This window comes from Equus przewalskii, chromosome 16 (genome assembly GCF_037783145.1).
Source record: "Equus przewalskii isolate Varuska chromosome 16, EquPr2, whole genome shotgun sequence".
Classification (NCBI taxonomy): Eukaryota; Metazoa; Chordata; class Mammalia; order Perissodactyla; family Equidae; genus Equus; species Equus przewalskii.
The window spans coordinates 10,503,536-10,528,996 of NC_091846.1; the positions used below are offsets into that span (position 1 = coordinate 10,503,536).

General features: G+C 37.2%; 1 long non-coding RNA gene across 1 annotated transcript in view; it reads left to right on the forward strand.

Moving 5' to 3' along the window:
* Positions 1-13,725, forward strand: part of LOC139076423 (uncharacterized) — a 39,220-nt gene extending 25,495 nt beyond the window's left edge. The window contains exons 2-3 of the long non-coding RNA XR_011528027.1: positions 10,375-10,421; positions 13,284-13,725. This is a non-coding gene — a long non-coding RNA (uncharacterized lncRNA). The remainder of the gene's footprint in view (positions 1-10,374; positions 10,422-13,283) is intronic.
* The last annotated feature ends 11,736 nt before the right edge of the window (positions 13,726-25,461 follow it).

Sequence of the window (25,461 nt, forward strand, 5' to 3'; positions counted from 1 at the left end):
GTTCGTGCCAACCTTATAGAACATAACTGCAGCAAATAACAAGAGTCAGCTGTACTTGTCTAGAAGAATAGGAGAATGAGTGAACTGGGGAAGTATAATACGATTGTTGGGCAGTCATAAGGTAATGGTCCACCTGACTTTTTAGATCATGAATTTAAAGTAGGATCAATCGGTGTAATTGTTTTCCTCCAGCTCCATTAGCTGCACAGATACAGGTAGGGAGGATGCAGAGAGTTGGTTTTAACTAGGATCGTGATTTTGCCAAGTGAGGATGGTGAAGATAGGGAGATTGAGACTGTGTGCAAGGAAGTGGTTATGATATTGCCCTTATGGTTTATGTCTTAGTGTGTATGTGTGTGTGTGTGTATAATATAAATTTATATATGTGTATATATATAAATAAATTTTTTTGTTAGTGTGGAGGGAGACAAGCATGTCTTTTTTTGATATTTAAATGAGTTTTTAAACCTTATTTCTCTGGCATCCCTCCATAAGAATAAGTCTCCTAAGACACGTAAACTATAACCCATGTCATTGATTAATAGAGACTAGAATTTGATGGCATCTACTGATGGGCAACCAACTTTCATTGCTTACTTTGTACTCACTGAGCACTTCCGAGAAAATGAGGCCCCATACAGATTTATCTCTTTTTCAATGTGGAATTCAAGATTTTAAGGCTTCTGTCATCAGTTTATCAGGATTAGAATCCACGCTCCACCAAATAGTAGCAAGATAACCTCTTTAAACATCAGTTTTCTTATCTAGAGATAATGTTAGTATTTTCCTCATTGGGTTGTGTAAATTTAATGGATGATATTTATAAAGTGCTTTAGAATTAGTGCCAAATACATAGTATGTACCCACAAAACTATTTGTTGTTGTGATTATTATCATAACATTAGGAGGGTGGTCAATAGTTTGGGATGTAGGAAGTGGTGGCTGCCAGTTTTTACTTTGGACAATAAGGATTACACTCAACTGGAGAAGAATGAGTCTTGGTTCAGATTTTGGACACATCTCACCAGGTTCACAAATGAGGCCACACAGTATCTCAGTATCACAAAGAAATGAGATGCCAGAAGAAGGGATATCTTCATAGTGCATGTACATGTGGCTGTTGGCCTAGGACCCTGGGCCAGATCCCAGGCTATTTGTTGGGTCAGTCTGTGGAAGAGATACAGAAAGGGAAGAAAAGAGAGTCTCAGTAGCTGGATGGAGAGGCTAGTCTGTGGAACAAGTGTCCACAGAAATCTTTTGCTAGAAGGGAGGTGATAAGTCACAAATTAAGGTAGGGCAGTTGAAGCTAGAAAACTAGGACACGACACGTCACTAAACCAAGATTACCAAGAAGCTAAAGAGAGCTGAGTGGGTTGGGGAAAGAAAGATGATCAGTATGAGTCAGTGGAAATGGAATGCGATGTGGATAAGGATAAGGACTGGTTGCAATCAATCTCATGGGCTCCGAGATTCAGTGGAGAAGGACTTCCCTTCCTCTTGCATGGGATTTGGTACTATCACCACTGGACTGGAGGTAGGTGGTTAAAATGGAGGGACCTAGTTGGGTGCTAGCAGGTACTGGTCCAAGATGTTAGGGGGCAGCCTTGATTTAAAATCCACCCTCTCTTCTGCAGAGTAACTTGGCAATACTTTATAGACTGTATCTCCCAAGTTTTGTTACTGAAAATCATAATGTTTTTAATATACCCTTGGGATGATCAGCAAAATTAAGGTGAAGAGATTTTAAATCTCCTTCTAGCTAGTCAGGAAGAGTTTCATGGAGAAAGTGAGAGGCGGAAAGAATTTAGTAAAGAAAAGGGAGATAGATGGGTTTCTGAAAGAGAACTCTGGTCCAGGTGTGAAGAAAGGTCTCGGAGAAGATTGGGGACAAGAATTGAGGGAAGAGAATAAAGATGGAGCCAGGTGGTGCTTGGCAGCCCAAAAGTTGTCAAATTGGGATTAGGAACTACCAAGGGAAGACAGGGAGGGGCTGGCAGCCCACAGGGGACATTAAGAACTGTAATGCTGGGATTGGATCTGTGGGGTGGAGGTAGAGGAAGCTGTGAGACGGAGAGAAATTTGACCCATGCCTTAGGCTGGAGTATGTGAGACTGTTAATAAATAATATCTTTCTTAATCTCATGAACAAATGAAGGCAAAGAGGGGCAGCTCTCCCAGCGGGGCCACCAGGAGTCTGGTTGAGGCCTGAGCCTCAGGGTGCAGTTGAAGAGTCTCTGACCTGTCCAGCAGAAACACTGTTCATTGTTAAGACAACGTACTCTACAGAATGCAGATTCTTAGACGGCCAAAGAGAAATCCTCTCCTTTATTTTGTCATTAACTTTGCATTATACAATATTTGAAGTGTACAAAACAATATATGTAAGTTATGAAGAAAAATGCATGCACGAATAATGGTGTGATGATAACTATAAGATTACTAACACCATTTAAATTGCCTAGGCTCCTCCTGGAGTCCATTCATCTTCGCGCTGAGGCATTGGCTCTGCTCCTCTCAACATGACGCTTCCTTCATCAAGTCCAAAGCAGCCGCTCCAGTTTTCTGTGTCCCAGCCATGGCGTAGGGGGAAGAGAATCTGAAGTCTTTTAAGAGATGGCTTGGAAGTTGCACAAATCACTTTATCTCACATTCTGCTGCCAGAATTTAGTCATCTAGACACACCTATCTGCAAAGACTAGGGAAATCTACTCTAGCTGGGTAGCCATGTGTCCAGCTAATACTTGGGGAGGTTTTATTAGTAAAAGGAAGAACAGGCATATGGACACTGGAGGACCATTCTCAGCCAGTTACTGACATATGGTGTATTCACACGTTCAGCTTTACAAGGCAATGCCAAATTGTTTTTCAGAGTCATTAAATCAATTTACACTGACCAGCAGGGGATAAAATTTCCATTAATTCACATCCTCAACAATAGTTGTTATTGTCAGATGTCTCATTTTTTCAATCAGTTTAACAGGTGTAAAATGATATTTCATTATGATCTTAAGTTGCATTTCCTTGATCAATAATGACGTTGAGCATCTATTGTCCGTTAGTATTTTCTTTTCAGTGAAATAAATACCCGTTCAAATCTTTTGTCCATTCCACCCCCCATCGGATTGATTATCCCTTTTATTCATTTTTGGGAGGTTTGTAGATTTTTGTATAAAATTCTGAATACTGAGCAGTTGTCAATTATATGTGTTGTAAATAATCTTTTTGCTTTTCTGGCCTGACTTTTCACTTTATGATGTCTTTTGTTTAACATGAGTTCTTAATTTTTTTTCAATTTTTTATTGAGCTCATAATAGTTTACATCAACGTGAGATTTCAGTTGTACATTGTTTCTTGACTGTCACCACATAAGTGCTCCCCTTCCCCCCCCGTGCCCACCCCCCACTGCCCTTCCCCTGGTAACCACTGAACTGTTTTCTTTGTCCATGTATTTGTTTATATTCCACATATGAGTGAAATCACCTGGGGTTTGTCTTTCTCAGACTGGCTTATTTCACTTAGCATAATTCCCTTCCACGTTATTGCAAATGGGATGAATTTTTTGTTTTTTCTGGCTGAGTAGTATTCCATTGTATATGTGTATATACTACATCTTTATCCATTCATCAGTCAATGGGCACTTGGATTGTTTACATGTCTTGGCTATTGTGAATCATGCTGCAATGAACATAGGGGTGTATACGTTACTCTGGATTGTTAATTTCAAATTGTTTGGGTAGATACTGTGTCATATGGTGTTTCTATTTTTAGGTTTTTGAGAAATCTCCATACTGTTTCCCATAGTGGCTGCACCAGTTTGCATTTCCACTAGCACTCCACAAGGGTTCCCTTCTCTCCACACCCTCTCCAACATTTGTTATTTTTAGTCTTAGTGATTATAGCCATTTTAACATGTGTAAGGTGGTATCTTAGTGTAGTTTTGATTTGTATAGCCCTGATGATTAGTGATGTTGAACATCTTTTCATGTGTTTGTTGGCCATCTGTATATCTTCTTTGGAAAAATGTCTGTTCATCTCCTCTGCCCATTTTTTGACCGGGTTGTTAGTTTTTTACTGTCAGTTGTGCGAGTTCCTTAAATATTATGAAGATTAACCTCTTGTCAGATATATGATTTGCAAATATTTTCTCGGAGTTGGTGGGTTGTCTCTTTGTTTTGATTCTGGTTTCTTTTGCCTTGCAGAAGCTCTTTAGTCTGATGAATTCCTACTTGCTTATTTTTTCTTTTGTTTCCCTTGTCTGAGAGGACATGGTATTTGAAAAGATCCTTTTTAGTTCGATATCAAAGAGTGTACTACCGATATTGTCTTCCAGGAGTTTTATAGTTTCAGGATGTATCTTCAAGTCTTTGATCCATTTTGAGTTTATTTTTCTGTGTGGCCTGAAATAGTGGTCTACCTTCATTCTTTTGCCTGTGGCTGTCCAGTTTTCCCAACACCATTTCTTGAAGAGACTCTCTTTACTCCATTGTATGTTCTTGGCAACTTTGTCGAAGATTAGCTGTCTGCAGATGTGTGGTTTTATTTATGGGCTTTCAGCTCTGTTCCATTGATCTATGTGCCTGTTTTTGTACCAGTACCATGCTGTTTTGAACACTATGGATTTTCAGTACATTTTGAAGTCAGGGATTGTGATACCTCCCGCTTTGTTCTTTTTTTCTCAGGATTGCCTTAGCAATCCGGGGTCTTTGGTTGCCCCATATGAATTTTAGGGTTCTTTGCTCTATTTCCGTGAAGAATGTCGTTGGTATTCTGATTGGGATTGCATTCTGATCTGTAGATTGCTTTGGGTAGTATGGACATTTTAACTAAGTTTATTCTTCCAATCCATGAGAAAGGAATCTCTTTCCATCTCTTTATGTCATTATCAATTTCTTTCAGTAATGTCTTATAGTTTTCATTGGATAAGTCCTTCACTTCCTTGGTTAAATTTATTCCTCTTATTCTTTTAGTTGTGATTGCAAATGGAATTGTATTCTTGAGTTCTCTTTCTTTAAGTTCGTTATTGAAGTATAGAAAAGCAGCTGATTTTTCTAAGTTGATTCTGTACCCTGAAACTTTACTGTAGTTGTTAATTATTTCTGTTAGTTTTCTGGTGGATTTTTTATGGTTTTCTATATGTAAGATCATGTCATCTGCAAACAGCGAGAGTTTCACTTCTTCACTCCCTACTTGGATTCGTTTTATTCCTTTCTCTTGCCTAATTTCTCTGGCCAAAACCTCCAGTACTGTGTTGTATAAGAGTGGTGATAGTGGGCACCCAGTCTTGTTCCTGTTCTCAGGGGGATGGCGTTCAGTTTTTGCCCATTGAGTATGATGTTGGCTGTGGGTTTGTTATATATGGTGTTTATTATGTTGAGGCAATTTCCTTCTATCCCCATTTTGTTAAGAGTTTTTATCATAAATGGCTGTTGGATCTTGTCAAATGCCTTCTCTGCATCTATTGAGATGATCATGTGGTTTTTATTCCTCAATTTGTTGATGTGGTGTATCACGTTGATTGATTTGCAGATATTGAACCATCCCTGTGTCTCTGGTATGAATCCCACTTGATCATGATGTATGATCCTTTTGATGTATTGCTGAATTCAGGTTGCCAAAATTTTGTTGAGGATTTTTGTGTCTACGTTCATCAGCGATGTTGGCCTGTAGTTCTCCTTTTTTGTACTGTCCTTTTCAGGCTTTGGTATCAGAGTGATGTTGGCTTCATAGAATGTATTAGGAAGTGTTCTATCCTCCCTAATTTTTTGCAATAGCTTGAGAAGGATGAGTATTAATTCCTCTCTGAAAGTTTGGTAAAATTCCCCAGGAAAGCCGTCTGGTCCTGGGGTTTTATTCTTTGGGATGCTTTTGATTACTGTTAATTACTGAATCTATTCAAATTGTCTGTTTCTTCTTGACTCAGCTTTGGGAGGTTGTAAGAGTCTAAGAATTTATCCATTTCCTCTAGGTTATCCATTTTGTTGGCATATAGTTTTCTGTAGTATTCTCTTATAATCCATTGTATTTCTGCAGAGTCTGTTGTTATTTCTCCTCTTTCATTTCTGATTTTCTTTATCTGAGCTTTCTCTTTTTTTTTTTTCTTTTCAAGTCTGGCTAGGGGTTTGTCAATTTTTTTTATCTTCTCAAAGAACCAGCTGTTTGTTTCATTGATCCCTTCTACTGCCTTTTTTGTTTCAATAGCATTTATTTCTGCTCTGATTTTTATTATTTCTCTCCTTCTGACTTTGGGCTTTGTTTGTTCTTATTTTTCTAATTGGGTTAGGTGTAATTTGAGATTGCTTATTTGGGATTTTTCTTGTTTGTTAAGGTGTGCCTATATTGTGATGAATTTCCCTCTTAATACAGCTTTTGCTGCATCCCATATGAGTTGATGTGGTATGTTATCATTTTCATTTGTCTCCAGATATTTTTTGATTTCTCCTTTAATTTTTTCAGTGATCCATTTCTTGTTCAATAGCATGTTGTTTAGTCTCCACATCTTTGTCCCTTTCTCCGCTTTTTTCTTGTAATTAATTTCTAGCTCCATAGCATTATGATAGGGAAAGATACTTGTTATTATTTCAATTTTTAAAAATGTACTGAGGCTTGCCTTGTTTCCCAACATATGGTCTATCCTTGAGAATGTTCCATGTGCACTTGAGAAGAATGTGTACTCTGCTGTTTTTGGATGGAGTGTTCTAAATATGCCTATTAAGTCTAACTGGTTTAGCTTTTCATTTAATTCACTGTTTCCTTCTTGATTTTCTGTCTGGATGATCTATCCTTTATGTGAGTGGGGTGTTGAGGTCCCCTACTGTTATTGTGTTATTTTTAATACCTTCTTTTAGGTTTGTTTATAATTGCTTTATGAACTTTGGTGCTCCTGTGTTGGGTGAATAGCTGTTTATAAGCATTATTTTCTCCTTGATGGAGTGTCGCTTTGATCATTTTATACTGCCCCTCTTTGTCTCTATTTGCCTGTCTTATCTTGAAGTCTACTTTGTCTGATATAAGTATTACAACACCTGCTTTCTTTTGTTTGCCATTAACTTAGAGTATCATCTTCCACCCCTTCACTCTGAACCTGTGTTTGTCACTGGAGCTGAGATGTGTTTCCTGGAGGCAGCAAATTGTTGGGTCTTGTCTTTAATCCATCTCTCCACCCTGTGTCTTTTCATTGTAGAATTCAATCCATTTACATTTAGGGTGATTATTGATGTATGAGGGCTTAATGCTGTCCTTGTATCACTCATTTTCCGATTTTCCTGCATTTCCTTTGTTTCTTGTCCTGTGTGTTTTGGTCTACCAATTGAGTTATGTAGTTTTTTATGGTGTGTTTCTTTGTTTTTTCCTTATTCATTTTTTGTGTCTCTGTTCTGCTTTTTTGTTTAGTGGTTACCCTGAGGTTTGTATTCAGAATCTTCTGTATAAGATAGTCTATTTACTGATGGCCTCTTATTTCCTTAGTCTAAACCAATTCAGTCCCTTTCCTCCTCCCCTCCTAAGTTGTTTTTCTCACATCTTATTCCAACTTGTGTTGTGAGTTGGTGGTTAAAGTGACAAGATTGTCTTTGTTTTTCGTGTTTTCCTTCCCTTTAGCCTAATGCTATAGTTGCATATTTGCTATCCTATTCTGATTCTGTCTATCTATTTATCTCCTTACTTTATGTTTTGTGTCCCCTTTCTCCCTTTTTTTCTTCTTTCAGGTATGAGGGTCTTCTTGAGTAGTACTTGTAGGGGGGTTCTCGGGGCTACGAGTCCCTTAGCTTTTGTTTGTCTGGGAAAGACTTAATTTCTCCCTCATATCTGAAGGATATTTTTTGCTGGATAGAGTATTCTTGGCTGAAGATTCTTATCTTTTAAAGTTTTGAATATGTCATTCCATTCTCTCCTAGCTTGTAAGGTTTCTGCAGAGAAATCCGCTGAAAGCCTGATTGGGGTTCCTTTGTAGGTTATTTTCTTCTGCCTTGCTGCCCTGAGTATTCTTTCTTTGTCATTAATTTTTACCAGTTTTACTACTATGTGCCTTGCAGTAGGTCTTTTTACATTGACAAATCTAGGAGATCTGGAAGCTTCTTCCACACATATTTCCCTCTCTTTCCCTAGATTTGTGAAGTTCTCTGCTATTATTTCTTTGAACCTATTTTCTGCTCCATTCTGCTTCTCTTCACCTTCTTGAATACCTATAATTCTTATGTTGCATATTTCTTGGAGACTTTCTTCATTTCTTTTTAGTCTTAGTTCTCTCTCCTCCTCTGTCTGGAGCATTTCAACATCTCTATCTTTGACTATGCTGATACACTCCTCTCTGATGTCCACTCGAGCATCCAGGGAATCTGTACTTTGTTTTATCTCTTCCATTGTTTCTTTCATCTCTAATATTTCTGACTGATTCTTCTTTGTAGTTTCAGTGTCTTTTGTGAAGTAGCTCCTGAACTCGTTGAATTGTTTCTCTACATTCTCTTTTACCTCATTGAGTTTTTTGGTGATAGCTATTTTGAATTCATTGTCATTTAATTTACGTATTTCTGTATCCTCAGGACTGAGTTCTGGGTGCTTGAATTTTCTTTCTAGTCTGGAGGTTTGATGTAGTGTCTGATGCTGGAAGGACGGGGCTTTCCCACTGTGATATTATTCAGTTGCAGTTGCCAGCTATCACCACTGGGTGGGGGTCAAGAGCCACGTATTCTGAGCCCTCTGCCTTCAGCCGAGATGGCGCGGGGTGGGTGGGGGGAGGGGCAGTTTCTCCTGTGTACACTCCAGGGTTTCTTGATCAGCTCTCACTATCTTGTCTCCTGGGGTGTTGGCTTGATGAGGTCACCCTCCATGAAAGCTTTCACCCCGTTAGAGGGCTTCCCTCTAGGCTGCAAGGGCCCATGGGAGTCCTGGGTGATCCCACAACCAAGTGACCCCTGCCCTGCTCCTTCCCTCATGGAGTCTCCTGCAGCAGCGACTGCAGTTTTTAGGGGAGGGAGAGAAGTTCTCTCTTACCCCATTCCAGCTCCTCCGAGGGGGGCTCCAGCCTCTCCGCCCTCCATTGTGTGGCTGCGTGTTTCTCTGAGGGTTTTGTGTTGTTAGAATGTCTTCTGTTGGAGTATGGATGTCCCTTTTTGTTGTATGTTGGAGGGGAAGTTCACTCCACCATGATGCTGATGTCAACTCCATGAGTTCTTAATTTTAACATCAGAATTTTGAATCTTTTATACTTAGAGCTTTACTGTCTTGTTTAAGATGCATCCCCCTACTCCAGGGTTGTAAAAATCCTCTTTTGTTTTCTTCTAAAAGTTTTAAAGTTTTATTTTACATAGTTAAATTTTAAAAATACCTAGACTCTATTTCACGTATCATGTGAGGTAGGGATCCAATTTGGCCTGTCTTTTCCTACAGATGTGTAATGCCACCTCTATTACTTAAGTTTCTGTATAGATGTGTGTCTTTCTATGCGCTCTTCTTAGCTCCACTGAACAATCTGCTTTTTTTTTCTTTTTGTGAGGAAGATTGGCCCTGAGCTAACATCTGTTGCCAATCTTCCTCTTTTTTTTTCTTCCCAAAGCCCCAGTACACAGTTGTGTATCCTATTTGTAAGTCATTCTGGTTCTTCTATGTGGGATGCCACCACAGCATGGCTTGATGAGCAGTGTGTAGGTCCGCACCCAGAATCCCAACTGGCAAGCCCCATGCCACTGAAGTGGAGCATGTGAACTAAAGCACTTGGCCACGGGGCTGGCCCCTTGAAGAATGTTTTAATTACTAAAGGCTTATAATAAGTTTTGAGATTTGATAGTTCAAGTCCCCTCATCATCTTCTTCTGCCCATTTTCTTGTTTTTTTTCCTTTCAATATAGATTTTTAACTAAATTGTCGAATTCCTCTAAGAAAATGCCAGTTTGGATTTTGACAAGCATTGTAAATAATGTATAGGTAAATTGATGCAAATTGATATCTTTATAATATTTACAAATTTAGAATCTTTTCAATAATACTGTTGTCTTTACAACATTGAGTCTTTCTATCCATTAACAATGGTGTATCTTTCTGTTTATTTAATTCATCTTTAATGTCTTTCAATAACATTTTAAAATGTTCTCTAAGAAGGTCTTGCACATAGTTTGCAAAATTTATTCCAAGTTACCCTTTCTTTGCCATTAAATTGGTTTCTCTCTTGAAACTACAATTTCTAACATGTTTTATAGAAATTGTGTGTGGAAATGACTTTTGAATAGTAATTTTACATCTCAAACTTGGTTGCTTCTATTATTGATTATTATAATTTGTAGGTTATTTGGGGTTTACTATGTAGACAATCTGGTGTGAATAATGACAATTTTATTTCCCCCTTTCTAATCGTTATATTCTTTATTTCTTTTTCTTGATTTAGTGCTCTGTCCAGGACCACCAGAACAATGTGGAACGGACACAGTGGTAGTGGGTAACATTCTTTCACACTTTATTTTTAAGGGCATGCTTCCAATATTTCACCTTTATGTTTTTTGGTGTAGGTTTTGGATAGATAACCTTAATCATATTAAGAGAGTTCCCTTCTATTTTTTACTGTGCCTTTGCCATGAGGTTTTTTAAAATTATAAATGGGTGTGGAATTTTATCAATGCTCTTTGTGCTCTTATTGAGGTGTTTGTACATTTTCCTTCTATATTAATGTGATGAATTACATTTAGAGATTTTTCTAATGGTAACCACTCCTGCATGTCTAGAATAAGCCCAATGTGGTCAGAGTGTAGTTTTTGTTCTTTACATGTTACTGGATTTAGTATGCTTTTATCATGTCTAGGATTTCTTTTTCATGTAGATAAATGAGTGATATTGTTCTATAATTTGTTTTAATTTTATGGTCCTTGTCTGATTTTGGTGTTACAGTGGTACTGGCTTCAGAAATGAATTGAAGAGTGTCCTTCTACTTTTCTGCTCTCTGGAAAATTTTATACCATAAACCACAAGAAATTACTGTTCTTGTAGATAATAATGAAAGTTGTGGAGCTTTGGGAAAAAATAAGTTTTAGCCAATACATATGTACCATTACATTGACATATTAAGTACTATATTCAACTTTTTTAAATTTGATGGTTTTATGTAGCATAAACTGTTCCAAAGTCCTCCAACTTACTATTTCTTAATTGGGAAAGGTTTTGTTTTTTAGAGCTCCAGATAAGGAAAGTGGTAGTAGTCCACTGGAGAAAGTTCCAATGAGTATGCTAAGGGCAACATAATGATGTTGTTAGTTGTTTTACCTGGATTTTACAGACCACATGAGTCACCAGAATCTTCTCTAGTTGCAGTGATGTTCTGTGCATATTTGTGTACTTTAACAGTATCCAGCTCCTGTCCAGATTGCTTTTGACTGTTGTACAGTTTCTATTTTCTTTGTCAAAGACTTTGGTCCTTTCCAAAATGGGTCTCAGTTTTTGAACACCCATCAGTGTGCCCACTTCTCCAATTTTTTCACATTTTCTGTTGTAGCCAAGTGTTGATATACTACTGAGATACTTACTATCCTTAAGTTTGCTACAAATCTTTGAATTATTGTTTCTGGGTTAGCTTTTAATTAATTGATTTTTATTTAAAACACATTTGAATCTCTCTTGAGATTCAATTTTGAAAATCAGATTCCCAGAACAAAATTTTTGAACTATCATTCAGTAATCCTTTTACTAGAGAGCTTTTCTATTGGCCTGATGATGCTTCTGTTTGCTTCAGGTGTATGATGTTCCAATGTAAACTGATATAAAAAATGATTTCCATTTCTTTCACAGATGTTATTGTTTACTTCTGTGGAAAAGTAAAGTAAAAAATCAACTCAATAACCAAGCAAAATTAAGGAGCACAGTACCATTGTAAATTCTGAGTAGCACAAATGGAATCATATTTACAGCCAATTTACAACTTTGTAGTTTACAAATTTACAACTGACCTAATATTGACATTTCATGTGGTACACTCTATTATATGATTGGAATAATCTGTTTCTTAAAAGTTTGGTAGAACTTGCCCATAAAACCATAGTAGGTTATACACACACAATGAGTGAAAATTAAATAAGGTCTGTAACCTCATTAATAGTATTGTGCCAATGTGAATTTACTGGTTTTGATTTTGTACTACAGTTATAAAAGGCGTCACCATTAGGGAAAGATGGGTTCCAGTCTATTCTTTTGTGCACCTTCTTGTAAGTCTACAATTATTTCATAATAAGAAGTTAAAAAGGAAACATATGAGCCTGTTGTTTACTACTTTTATTTATTTTACAATTTTTTGTCAGACAGATAGAGAGCATGTAGCATGTACTTTTCAGTCCATCTCATTGTTGCTCACCTTAACTAGAAATGGAATTCCTTACAAGGCCTCTGTCAATGAAGCAGTTTTCACACCTTTCTCAGACTTTGCTCTACAGAATTTGACCTCTGAGATAGTAAGAATCATGGGTATTAATGTCTGTTGGCTAAAACAAAAATCCCAGGGAGGTTACCTACAGTTCTCTGTCATCCATCTTAACTCTGTGTTAGCATAAATAATCTAGGCTATTAAAGTGACAACGATGGATGGTGTCGTCTACTTAGTGATGTCCAGAGAACATCATAAAGGTGACACTTTAACCCATTGGCAAGAGGTAATAATTGGAGCGTTATTGTAGCAAATTCTCTTACAAGCTTTGCGTTCTTAGGTTTCTAATACTAATTTAAAATTGCTTTGATTCGTTTGGCCTCATAGCTTCACAATTCCATTTCCAATCCTTGGAGTTTCAAAGATTATTCTGTGCTTTACCTTGAAAGTACTCCCTCTGCTCCCGGTTGTAGAGGCATCTTTGTAACTTGCTGGAGGAAACCTTTTTGTCATCTCTCCTGTCAGTGTTACACTAAGTGCTCTCAGCCCACCATGTGGCCCTTTGCTTGTCACTTTAATGGATCACTGGGCAGCTGCTACAAAGGGAGTCTATCCAGAAACACCGTGATCAGAGACCACATTCAAGAGAAGCTCAAATAGGAGTGAATAATGTGAGGCTTTTAGCTCTTACTGAATGTCATCCTTTTTAACGTTGATAGTCAAAGGCTTTGGAAAAAAGTCACCTTGTGAAATGACACAGTTCTATCCATCGGTTTTGTTTTGGAGGGATTAAAGGTCCAGTTTCATTTCTGCAGTTTATTAGGAAAACTAATAACTAGATATTTAAACTCATTGGACTACTTTCAATTTGAAAAGTCTATTTCTAATATTCTAAAGTTAAAATGGCAGAAATATTCTTACATGCTTTGTAATTTCCTTTTCTGCTATAGGCTTTCATGGATGCCTCAGGCTGCTCAACCATATGTATGTGCCTGTGAAATCTTTGCCCTGAAGAGATCCGCCACAATGAATGGAGAAGACATCCAAGCACCAGTGGGTATTTTATGTTGCCAGAGGTCTCTGAGGCAGAGAGAATGAGCATGCTTTCCTGTGCCTTTGTGCAGGGGAAAGCGGTAAGAGGAAAAGTAAACACGGGAACAGCATTGTGTTCTGAGATAGTCGCTGCCCCTCTGATCTCAAGCCTTTTCCGTACAAAGCAGGCGCTAACCTAATCTTTGTTTCTTCAATCGTCCACCAAGGTTTTTTGAATTTTTCCTTTTCTTCCTATAGACACTCTCTCCTTAGGTTCCTAGGAAGCAGGCTGCTTGGTGGAAGAAAAGTGAGTCATTTCCTCCTGTAGGGAGCATTTCAAATAAATTATTATTTTTTTTAGTGCTGTCATTTACTTCATTAAACATTGATTTTGTCTAAGTTAATATTAGGAAAAAGAACTCTACTTGTTTTCAAATATTCCCTACCTTTATCCTGTAAATACATTATTGTATTTCCAGTGACTCAACCTTGAGAAATAGGTGACATTTCATAGACAGGTAAACCAGTGCTCACAGAAGACCAGGGTCCTTACGTTAAATTGACAAAGCACTAGGTTCTCGGGTCCCATTCCCACCCTTGAATCGACCTGCATCATCTCTAGCCTCTCAACTTTGAGGTTAAAGGGATTTCTAATGACCTTTCTTCCTGAATCTCTTACTTGAGAGGGCAGTCATTTAAAGTTGAGAAAGTATAGAGTAGAATCCTGGCTGACTTTTAAGAGTGACAAGCAGAAATCGACTTTGCTGGCTCTTATGTTTACTGGACTTCAGTTTAATAAAGTGAAGGTGTCTTTCTCACCATTTGAGGATCCCCTTAACAATGATGTGTGCATCTCTCACAATTATTATTGTACTTTGATTGTTGGACGCATAGTAGTGAGTAAGGAGCTGGGCCACTGGGATGGAAGTAAGTGTGACCCTATGGCCATGACTCCCCTAGTCCCCTGGAGATGACGCTCCACATGATGAAGCCAGATGCCAGCCTCAGAACTCTTCTATCCGTTGCTCCAAGAGAGACACAATTGTCCAGAGTTGACACTCCAGATGAAACTCAGTCTAGATGAATCCCTGAGCTGACGGTCTATAGAACCTGGAGTAGACCCTGCTTTGGTTTCAAAGAGCTTACTGAATAAAAATGAGTTACAGACTCATAAATTCTGAAAGAGTAAAATGATTTCAGAACTGGAGAAAATAATATTTTTAAGGAGAGAAAGAGAAAATTTACTGACATCTTGCAGAATGTCTGAGGGACAATTTAGTAAATATGCTAGGGACAGTATGTTTAGGAAGGGGGATTGCAGACAAATATCCTCTCCGTCTTGCTCTGGCATATTAGATATTCACAGGCAAAACATAAATGCTTTGCTATCACTTGCTTGATCTCCGTGTTTTGTCAGTTTGGCTAATTGAGACTAGACTGTGTGATGAGTCAACTAATCAATGTGTATGTGCCTAGTGTGTGCTGGAAACTTTGGTAGGTAGTAAAAATAATTAAGCACAAGTATTATTTAATGTTGTATAATGCAAACTGTTGCCTCAACACAAGTGACTATCATTTTTAGTGAGTTACATGAATTTTTTTCCTCTTAGAACTACTTTACACTTAATCCCAAATATAAGGCAGCAATGCCTAGTGTTTAAGAACACAGACTCTGTAGGCAGACTGTGCTCTTTGGTTCGAATCCCAGTTCTGTCATATTATGGCTTTGTGACATTGGTTAAGTTATCCAACCTTCAAAAATGAGGAAAACAATACCTATATCATATGATTGTTATTAAAATTAAATGAATTCATATTTGTACATTGCTTAGAACAATGGCTGGCAATAGTACAATGCCCAAGTTTATTACATAAACAAAAAAAATTCTTCTTAAAGTGTGTTCACATGAAATAACTGTAGATGTTATCAAATCTGGTTAAATTGCAATAGATATGATTGCCTCTATCTTTCAGTTAAAGAAGCTAAGACCCAGAAAAATAAAATATCTTGCCTAAGGATCCAATAATGGGCAAAACTGATACACAAATCTATTTATATAGAACACTGCCTAGGAGGAACGTGCAAATCTATTCTCTCACTTCCCCAATATTTAAGAAAAAAATGAATCACCAAAACAACAAAAAAAGGCAGGGAAACGAGTTGGGGTTCCATTATTTCTGCCCTGACAATGTGGGTCAGTGCCTGGCTACATAGTTGGATCAAAGCATTTGATACAGCTGCTCCCTTCTGCTGACACTCTCTGCCTTACTAACAGCAACTAGAGGGAACAGGAAACATGGAAGGGTTCCCACTAGGTAAGGGGCCGAGAGGGCTTGGAGTCCACTACATTAACAGAAAGAGCGCAACTGACATGATGATGCAGCTAGAGGGGAGAACGACTGGTGCCTTTCTCCTGGGTAATGATACCCAACATTGCCAGTAATGGGGTTATTTCTCTGTGTGGTTTCATTCTACCGACTTTGAATTTGATTGTTTTGTCTCTAAATCATTTTGTCTGCATGATGACATCACAATCATCACAATAAAAATAGCAAACATATTCACCACCTCTGAAAGTTTCCACATACCCCTGTCCTCAGGCAATCACTGATCTGCCTTCTGTAAAGAAAGTAGAGTTTATAGATTAGTTTACATTTTCTGTAATTTTATATAAATGGAACTATATAGTATGTGCTATTTCTTTTTTGGTCTGGCTTCTTTTACTCATAAATATTTTCAGATTCATTCATGTGCTTGCTTTTTATTACAGAATAGTAACCATTGTATGGTGTTATGGATTGAATTGTGTCCCCCCAAAAAAGACACGTTGAAGTCCTAACCCCCCAGTGCTTCAGAATGTGACATTGTTTGGAAATAGGGTCGTTATAGAGGTAATCAAGTTAAAATGAGGTCATTAGCGTGGTTCCTAGTCCAAGATGACTGGTGTCTTTCTAAAACACAGAAATTTGGACACAGAAAAATGCACAGAGGGTAGATGATGTAAAGACACAGGGAGACCATCACATACAAGTCCAGGAATGTCTGAGGCTGCCAGCAGCTGGGAGAGAGGCATGGAGTGTATCTCCCTCACAGCCCACAGAAGGAACCAGTCCTGGTAACACTTTGATTTTGGATTTCTAGCCTCCAGAACTGTGAGACAATAAACATCTGTTGTTAAAGCCACAATTTTGTTATGGCAGCCCTAGGAAACTAATATATATGGATATACAAAATGTGTCTGTCCCTTCATCTATTAATGAGCACTTGGGTTGTTTCCAGTTTTTGGCTATTACCAAAAGCTGCTGTGAACATTCATAGCAGCTTTGTACGGACATATGTTTTCATTTGTCTTGGGTAAATATCTAGGAGTGAAAGAATGGATCACATAGTAGGTGTATGCTTAACTTTTTCAAGAAACTACCAAACTGTTTTTCAAAGTAATTGTACAAATCTGACCTGCGGCCTATGAAAATTCTATTTCCTCCACATCCTTGCCAATACTTTGTTTGACCAAAGTTTGACCAGTCTTTTTAATTTCAGCCATTCTAATAGTTGAGTAGTAGTATTTCACTGTGGTTTTAATTTGCATTTTCTTAGTAACTAATAACATTGAGCATCTTTTCATATGCTTACTTGCCATCTGGATATCTTCTTTGATGAAGCATCTGTTTATTGACTTTGCTTATTTCACTGGGTTGTGTGTTTTCTCATTTTGGGAGTTTATTCTTTATACATTCTAGATACAAATCCTTCATTGACTTATAAATATTTTCAAACTTAAAAAAATCTTTTTGACTTTAATTTAAACCTTGGACTATATAGTAACTCAAAATGGATTATAATCCTAAATGTAAAACCTGGAACTATAAAACTTCTAGGAGAAAACATTTGTGACTATGGGTTAGACAAAGATTTCTTCAATATGATACCAAAAGCATGATCCATCAAGGAACTAATTGATAAAATGGACTTTATCAAACTTAAAAATGCCCGATCTATAAAAGACTCTGTTTAAAGAATAAAAATACAAACAAAAAACTGAATAAAAACATTTCCAAAACATACATCTGATACAGGACTTTTATCTATAATACTCTTGAAACCCAATAATAAAGAAATCATCAACTCAATATTAAGAATGGGCAAAGTATTTTCTCCCAGTCTGTAGCTTGTCTTTTCCTTTTCTTATATTTCCTTCCAGAAGTTTAATAGTTTTAGATTTTGTCTTTAAGTCTATAAATCATTTTGAGTTATTTTTTGTATATGGCATGAGATATGCATTGAAGTTCTTTCTTTTTGCATATGGATATCCATTTTTCCAACCATTTGTTGAAAAGAATATTCTTTTTCCTCTGAACTGTCTTTGCACCTTTGTCAAAAACCACTTGTCCATATGTGTTGGTCTGTCCGTAATTTTTGGAATCTTTGTCTGTTCTATTGCTCTATTTATCTATCTTTGTGCCATTTCCAGAGTCTTGATTACTTTTGCATTTATAATAGCCTTGAAGTCAGGAAGAGTTAATTCTCCAACTTTGTTTTTCTTTTTAAAGTTGTCTTGGCTAATTTAGATCTTTTGCATTTCAATATAAATTTTAGAATTAGTTTGTCAATTTCTACGAGGATTTTAGTTGGGATTGCATTGGATATTGTAGGGAAGGAATACCTTTCCTCTGCATTACCTGGGTTCGTCTGGCCAGAGAACGAATTAAATTCACATGCGACAGAATAACAGGAGAAAATTAAACAAAGCTTTATGAGGACCATGGTCCGGGGCCTTTCTTCCCGAAGGAAGAAAGGGCACCGAAGAATTGGGATACACAGCGTGGTTATATACCCCCCAAACAGGATGTTTCACATATGATTGAAATGTCCCTCCCACAATAGTCACAAGATTGCCTTGTCGGCACAGCGCTTGATGGACACAGCAGATAGTGGGTCTTCTGTCTCATAGGGCATAGCAGGAGGCAAGTCTATTGTCTTGAACTGGGTGGTCACAGGTGAGCGCAGCAATCAGTTCCTACCCTAAGGAAAGATGCTTAATCCTTAAAGAAATGCCAATGTTGGGAGCGGGAGGGAAGTCACTTACAGGAGGTTACCAGACAAGTACAATAAACAAATGCAGATTTAAGTCCTTGCCTTCCCCATTGATTAAGAGTTTCTAGAGACAAGGTCATCTCCCCTTCTTCCTGGCAGAGAGGGAGATATCTTTACAGATGGAGAGTTCCTTTACAATGTAAGTGTCTCTCAACAAAGGGCAAGCAAGTTCCACTCCTCAGAGCCTCCTTCTCTGTCCCAGTTTATCAAAAGCAATCAGCCTCAAATAATCCTCATGCCAAAGAGGCATATCTTGGCGTGGCCAAGACCAGTCCCCCACAATATATAGGTCAATTTGGAAAGCACCAACATCTTAACAACATTGAGTCTTTAGAGCCAGGAGCATAGCATACCTCTCTATTTAGGTCTTCTTTAATTTCTCTCATTACCATTTTATAGCTTGCAGCATGCACACTTTTTGTCAGATTTTTCCCTAAGTATATCATATTTTGGGATATTATTATATGGTGTTGTTTGTATGGCATTGTCATCTGCAAATAAAGACAATTTTGCTTCTTCTTTTCCAATCTGGATTATTTGTATTCCTTTTTCTTGGCTGATTGCACTGACTGGAACCTCTTGTACAGCACTGAATAGAAGTAGTGAGAGCAGACATCCCTATCTTTTTCCTGGCCTTTGGGAGAAGTATGTAGTCTTTCACCATTGTGTATGATGTTTGCTACAGGTTTTAGTAGATGTCCTTTATCAGATGGAGGAGACTTTCTTTTATTCCTCATTGTTGAAAGTTTTTATCAGGAATGGATGTTGCATTTTGTTAAATGCTTTTTCTCCATCTATTGAGATGACTACATGGTTTTTTTAATGTATAGTTTGTTAATACAATGAATCACATTGATTTTTCTAATGTTAAACCAACTCTTTATTCCTAGAATAAATCCTACATGGCCTTGTTGTATTTTCCTTTTAACATATTGTTGGATTCACTTTACTAAAGGTTCATTTAGACTTTTTGTCTACATGTTCTACCAATTTTTGAAAAAAGAGTATAGATATCTCTGAATATAATTTTGGTTTTGTCTATTTCTCCTTTTAACTCTATTAATTTTTGCTTCATATGTTTTGAAGCTCTATTATTAGGTACATAAATAGGATTTTTGTGTCCTCTTTATAAGTTCATCCCTTTATCATTATTAAACTTTTTAATTGCTGGTAATATTCTTTGCTGTGAAATATACTTTTTATGATATTACTATGATCACAACAGATTTCTCATAACTCATATTAGCATGGTAGAACTTTTTCTGTTATGTGTGTATTTATAGGTATAAATAAAAGCCTCATACACACATACATAGTCCTGAATGGCAGCAGCATACACTTGGATCCTGCTTTCTTATCCAATATGTATAAACAATTATCTTTTAAAGATATTTAAATAATAAAAGAAATCTTATCTACCTGATGTTCTCTATTCCTTTTTTTTTTTTTTTAAGGATTGGCACCTGGGCTAACAACTGTTGCCAATCTTCTTTTTGTTTTTTTTTCTGCTTTATCTCCCCCAACCCCCCCTGTATACAGTTGTATATCTTAGTTGCAGGTCCTTCTAGTTGTGGGAAGTGGGACGCCGCCTCAACGTGGCCTGATGAGCAGTGCCATGTCTGCGCCCAGGACCCGAACCCTCGGCCGCCGCAGTGGAGTGCGCGAACTTAACCACTCGCCCCTCTATTCCTTTTTTCAATACATATATTTCATCTGATAATCAGTTAACTTGTGCCTGGAGGACTTCCTTTAACATTTCTATCATATGCTGGTGATGAATTATTTCAGCTTTTGTCTGTCTGAAAAATGGCTCATTTTGCCATAATTTAAAAAAATATTTTCATTAGGTATATATTTCTTGGTGTGTATACATTTCTATATGATAATTTTTTAGTACTTTTAGCATATTGTCCACCGTCTTCTCGCTTGCCTTGTTTCCAACAAGAAATCTGCTGTCATCCTTAGTTTAGTTTTTCCATTCATAATGAATCTTTTTCTCTGACAGGTTTTAAGATTTTTCTCTTTATCATTGTTTTTGAGCAAGTTGATGTTCATTGAGCTTGGTTGTGGGGATTTATAGCATTCATCAAATATGGGAGACTTTTTTTCTATCATTTCAAATATTTTAATTTTCCTCCTGCCTCCTCTAGTTTAGGGATCGCAATTGCACTAATATTAGGCTCATTGAGGTTGGCCCACAGTTAACTGATGCTCTTTTCTTTTTTGGATTCTTTTTTCCTCTGTGTTTCAGTTTGGATACCTTCTATTGCTCTGTCTCCAAGTTCATTAATATTTATTTCTGTGATGTCTAATCTGTTAATCCCATCCAATGTATTTTTTTCTTTATCTCAGACATTGTAGTTTTCATCTCTAGAAATTTGATCTGGATCTTTTTTATATCTCCTTGTGTCTCTACTTAAGTTTTTGAATGTACGTAATATGATTATATTAACTTTTTCTTTTCTTTTTTTTGTTTTGAGGAAGATTAGCCCTGAGCTAACATCTGCTGCCAATCCTCCTCTTTTTGTTGAGGAAGACTGGCCCTGAGCTAACATCCCTGCCCATCTTCCTCTACTTTGTATGTGGGACACCTGCCACAACATGGCTTGCCAAGTGGTGCCATGTCTGCACCTGGGATCCGAACTGGCGAACCCCGGGCCACCAAAGTGGAATATGAGAACTTAATTACTGCACCACTGGCTGGCCCTGATTATATTAACTTTAAATGCCCTTGTTTGCTAATTCTAACATCTGTGTCAGTTCTGGATTGTTTCAATCAATTGATTTTTATTCTCACTATGGGTCATATTTTCCTGCTTCTTTTCATGGCTGGTGATTTTTAAATCGGATTCCAGGTATTGTGAATTTTACCTTGTTAGGTGCTGAACATCTTTTGTTTTCCTGTAAACATTCTTAATTTTTTTCTGGAATGCAATTAAAATATTTGGAAACAGTTTGATCTTTTTGTGTCTTGCTTCTAAGATGTGTTTAAGCACGATCAGAGCAGCAATAACCTAAGGCTAATTATTTCCCACTATTGAAATAAGGTATTCTGAGTATTCTACTAGATGCTTCAAGGGTTATGATGTTGTCTGCTCTGGCTGGTGGGAACAGGCCCTATTCCTGTTCCTGTGTAAACTCCAAAGAATGTTTCCTCTCATCCTGTAGGGTGGTTATTTTCTAGCATCAGATAGTTCCCTCACACCCTTGCACTGATCAGTATTCATCATAATACTCAAAGGGGGTCTTCTGAAGATCTCCAGAGTCTCTTCTTTGGGCAGTTCTCTCACCTCTGTTATTTGTAGTGTAAATTCTAGGCACTTTGGTATCTCTGGATGCTCAGCTTAATCTCAACTCAGGGAATCCACTGGACTTTGTCTGGCTCCCACTCTCTACATCATGGCCTGATAACTCTCTCAAGGAATTAAAAGGGGGAGATTAATAGGGCTTGCCTCATTTGTTTCCTATCCCTCATGGATTACTGTCCCTCATTGCCAAATATCCAGTGTCTTGCAAACCATTGTTGCATATATTTTGTCCACTTTTTAAACTGTTTCAAAGGAATACTGAGACATGTCTCTGTTACTCCAACTTGGCTGGAACTGGAAGTCCCGCTTCCCAGAGGATTTTAACAGGACCCATAATATTATATTCAAAAAGTCTAGGATACAATTTAAACTTACTTGATATACAAGGAACAGGGAAAATCTCAAGAACTTATAAGGAAAATGACACTCAATGGCTGCCTACCCTGAGGTGATCTGAATCTTGGTGATCTAAATCCAATGAAACATTAAAGCAACTGTAATAACTATGTTCCATGGAGTACGGTTGAATGCTCTTGAAACAAATGGAAAGATAATAGTTCTCAGTTGAGAAAAAGAAGCTATAAAAAAGAACAAAATGGACATTTAGAACTAAAGAGTAAAGAAACTATTGATGACAGAGGAAAGAAGTATGAACTTGAATAGAGTAATACAAATTATCCAGTGTGAAAAACAGAGAAAATGTATATGGGGAAAAAAAGTTAACGGAGTCTCAGGGACCTTCAGAATAGTATAAAAATGTATAGCATTCATGCCAGTTGAGTCCTAGGAGAGGGGAATGCGATTGGTACAGAATAAATATTTGAAGAAATAATGGCTGAAAACTTACCAAATTTGGTAAAAGATAAATTTACAGATTCAAGAAACTTAGAGAACCCCTAGCTAGATAAACTCAAAGGAAACCGTGATCAGATACTTCTTAGTCAAACTGCTGAAAACCAATATTTTAAAAAATCTTGAAAGCTGCCATAGGAAAAAAAATGACACATTACATTTGAATGATTGTGGATTTCTCATGAGAAACAATGGAGCCCAGAAGGGAGTGGTACAACAATTTAAAAGTAGGATAAGAAAAAAACTGTCGGGGCCAGTCCCATGGCCAAGTGGTTCATGCACCCCACTTTGGCGGCCCAGGGTTTTGCTGGTTCGGATCCCGGGCACGGACACGGCACCACTTGTCAGGCCATGCTGAGGCGGCATCCCACAGGCCACAGCTAGAAGGACTCACAACTAAAATACACAACCGTGAACTGGGGGATTTCATGAGAAAAAGCAGAAAAAAAAAAAAGAAATTTGGCAACAGTTGTTAGCTCAGGTGCCAATCTTAAAAAAAAGAAAAATGTCAACCCAGGATTCTCTATCCAGTAAGAATATCTTTCAAGAATGAAGAAATAACAATAGTCTCAGATGAAAGAAAACTAAGAGAATGAATCAAAAGCAGGCCTTTAAAAGAAATGTTAGAGAAAGTAATGCAGGAAGAAAGAAGATTATACTATAGGGAAACTGGGAATTTTGACAGAAGAGCAACATAAACGGTAAATAGCTAGGTAAATATGACAAATTATTTTCTCCTCTAAAGTTCTTTGAAATATGTACGATGATGGAAAGCCAAAATTATAAAATTGTATGGTAGAGTTTTTAACGTATGTGGATGTAATACATATGAAAACTACAATACAGCAGAAAAGGAAGAGGATAAAATTTCTACATTTCACTTGAAGAGGTAAAATATTAATTTTAATAGACTGTAAAAAGTGACATATGTATATAGTAATGCCTAGAACAACCACTAAAAAACTACACAAAGAGAGAAAGACAAAAAGCCGATAGATACATTAAAACAGAGTACAAACATATATTCAAATATTTCAAAAGAATGCACAAAAGGAGAAAAGAAGAATGCAAAATAGAGGGGAGAAAAAGAAAACAAATAAAATAGTCATAAACCAAAAGACCACCTTATCAATAATTAAATATAAATGGTCTAAGCACTCCAAATAAAAAACAGTCATCATTAAATCAGACAAAAAAACCCCTAAGACTCAAATATATACTGTTAAGAAATCCACTTGACATATCCTGATATAGATAAGTTAAAATTAAAAAGATAAGGGCTGCCCTGGTGGCGTAGTGGTTAAGTTCACATGCTCCACTTTGGTGGCCAGGGGTTCGCCAGTTCAGATCCTGGGCACAGACGTACACACTGTTTATCTCCCATGCTGTGGAGCCATCCCACATAGAAGAACTAGAAGGACTTACAACTATCATATACAACTATGTACTGGGGCTTTGGGGAGAAAAAAATGGGGAAGGTTGGCAACAGATGTCAGCTTAAGACCAATCTTCCTCACCAAAAAAGGAAAAAGATGGAAAAATATATACCATGCAAACACTTATCAAAGGAAAGCTGCATTGTCTCTGTTAATGTTAGACAAAGTGGACTTTAGAACAAGGAAAATTACAAGGAACAAAGAGGAATCACTTTTTAATGATAAGAGGGTCAGTACACTGAGAAGACACACAATCTTTAATATGTATGCACACACAGTAAAACCAAAACCAAAAAAAGTGTTAAGATACAACTGGAAGAAGTGCAGGGAGAAATAAACAAACGCGCAATTACAGTTGGAGGCTTTAAGTCTCCTCTATCAGCAGTGGAGCCAGCGGACAAAAAGTCCACAAGGCCGTGGGAGACCTGAACAACACCTCTTCACTAAAGAACAGCAGAACACACATTCTTTTCTAGTGCACTTAGCAAGACAGACAGTATACCGGGCAATAGAACAACACTAGCACGTTTAAAAGTATTGAAATCATCTCAAGTGTATCCTCTGATCTTAATGGAATTAATCTAGAAATTGATAACAGAAAACTATCTGGAAAACCCCCCGAATTCCTGGAAATTAGATAACATGCTTCTAAATAATCCATGGGCCAAAGAGCAAGACTCAAAGGAAATGAGAAAACATTTTGAACCGAGTTAAAATGAAAATACAACATATCAAAACTTGTGAGGTAAAGCTAAGGCAGTGCTTAGGAGGAAATATGCCATTAAATGCGTATATTAGGAAAGAAGAGAGGCCTCAGTTTAATACTAAGATCCCACCTTAGGGAACTAGAAAAAGAAGAGCAAAATAGACCAAAGTTATCAGAAAGAATGAAACAATAATGTAAGAGCAGCAATCCATAAAATCGAAAACAGAAAAACAATAGAGAAATCAATAAAAGCAGAAATTGGTTCTTTGAAAAGATCAGTAAAACTGATAAACCTCTATACAGATTGATCAAGAACATATGAGAATAGAAACAAATTACAATATCAAGAATAAAAAAGGTGGTATCAATACACAACCAACATACACTAAAAGTACAATAAAGGGATATGATGAAAACTCTGTGCACATACACGCAGCAACTTAGATGAAATGCAATAATTCCTCTGAAGACACAAACTACCAAAACTCACTGAAGAAGAAATAAAGAAAGAAATTGAATTCACAGTTAAATGGCACAGGTCAGTATGGACGGAGACAAATAACCAAGATTAACTTGCTGATGGAGGGCACCTTATTTTGCCTCTGCTGGGAAATAGAGTGTTCCCCAAATCTGAAATTTGGTTGTGAATTTATTTGATTAAAGGTGTTGAGTAGTCGGTTAAGAACTATAGGTTTTGAG